Source organism: Chrysochloris asiatica, unplaced genomic scaffold, assembly GCF_000296735.1.
Source record: "Chrysochloris asiatica unplaced genomic scaffold, ChrAsi1.0 scaffold00058, whole genome shotgun sequence".
NCBI classification, from domain to species: domain Eukaryota; kingdom Metazoa; phylum Chordata; class Mammalia; order Afrosoricida; family Chrysochloridae; genus Chrysochloris; species Chrysochloris asiatica.
This window is the reverse complement of record NW_006408576.1, coordinates 8,836,989-8,839,016: the sequence shown is the minus strand read 5'-3', so window position 1 is coordinate 8,839,016 and position 2,028 is coordinate 8,836,989.

The following is a 2,028-nucleotide window of genomic DNA, read 5'->3' as shown; positions in this document are numbered from 1 at the left end:
TTATCTTGTTTCTGGACATATGCTGATATGGTCATCTGCTTTTGCTTCTTGGACATGTTTAGTGTTTATCTGCGGCCTTAATACTTAATTGAGTGTGTGTTTTGGTATTTTTTATGCTTTCTGATTGCCTCTAGGTAGATGTGATCAGGATGTGGGCTACCCTTTCCACTCTTCTTATTGCTTAACTCAGAGTAACTTTCACAGGTGTTGTCTGCCTCCCTGGTGTATGGCAATTGGTATTGGCTCTTGCCTAGATTTTGGTGTTTTATAGAGTGTGATTGTAACTTGACTATATGACAGCAACTGGTGTCTCTTCTTGGGTAATATAGGGAAATAAAGAGTCCCCCAAAGGAAAAATGGGGAACAAAAAAATAAGAAAACAGTAACAGCAAAAAAAATAATAGAAAATAAAACAACAACAACAAAACTAGATTGGATAATGTAGTCGATAATCACAGAAAAGGAAGAGAAGAAGAAGAAAAAAAATCTGCAGCCTAATATGAGTATGATTTAATATCCTCTTTCAGCTTCTTGCCTTCAAGGCCACCTGATAAATTTCAAGATGCCACCGTTGGTTGTTATGCAGTGCCTCAGGATTTAATTTTCAGCCTGTTTTGTTTTTAAACTCTTTCTCCTTCTCCACACCCCTTGTTCTGGCCTTTTCCCTATTAATAAACAGTTCTGGGCTGGTTGCTGAGTTGCTTGTCTCTTTAAATATTGAGAGTATCTGTGTGCATGAGTGGCAGAAGAACCCATGAGTGGTGGTGGTGGGGGGTGTCTACTCACTCGGGCACCCACTCTAGACAACATAATGGAGGCATACAAACAGTGGAGGCCAATGAACAGATACCAAAAAGCAATCAGAACGAAGCAAAACTGACAAAGTATTTTGTCCTCCTTTTCTCCAAGGTTTCTGCGGCATTATTCCTTGGAGGATCTGCTTGCTCCCTGTTTGGTCTTGTTGTTTGGTCTCACCCAAGTTGCTGGCCTTGGGCCTCTGAGTCTGACAGATTCTAAAGTATGAGATTTCTTACTTCTGCTTCAAGTTCCACTAGCTATAAGTCTTCAAACTTTTTAAATATTCCTACCTATGTGTTTCAGAGTTTTGGAGCTCTATCTTGAACCCATTTCTTCTGGTATTCTGTGGTATTGCTGATGGATATCTTCACTGCACCTTTACCCTATCCATCTCAAGCCCCGTCCTCCCTTTCTTGTTTTCTTAAATTCCTGTTGCTTTCTTCCTGTATTATGTTCTTGATGTCATGCCACAACTCTTCTGGTCTTCAGTCTTTAGTATCTAATGCATCAAATCTATTCTTAAGATAAACTCTAAATTCAGTTAGGATATGTTCAAACTCATATTTTGGCTCTCATGGACTTGTTTTAATTTTCTTAAGTTTCAGCCTGAACTTGCATATGAACAATTGATGGTATGTTCCATAGTCTGCCCTTAGTCTTGTTTTGGCTGATTATATGGAGCTTTTCCACAGTCTCTTTTCATAGATCTAGTCAATTTGATTTCTGTGTATTCCATCTAGTGAGGTCCATGTATATAGTTGTCTTTTATGTTTTTTTAAAAGCAATTGCTATGAAGAAGTCATTGATCTTACAATATTCTATCATGAGATCTCCAGCACTGTTTCTATCATCAAGGCCATACTTTCCAACTACTGATCCTTACTATTTGTTTCCAACATTTGCATTGCAATCACCAGCTATTATCAATACATCTTGATTGCATGTTTGATCAATTACAGAGTGAAGAAGTTGGTAAAATTCTTCAGTATCATCATCACTGGCTTTACTGATTGTGTGGAAATTTGAACTATAATGATATTAATTGGTCTTCCTTGGAGGCGTATGGATAGAATCCCATCAAAGACAGCATTGTGCTTTAAGACAGATATTAATACATACATTTTGATGATGAATTCAATACTATTCCTCCTCAATTTGTCATTCCCAGTATAGCAAACCATGCATTTGTCAGATTCAAAATGACTAGTGCAGTCCATTTCAGATCACCAA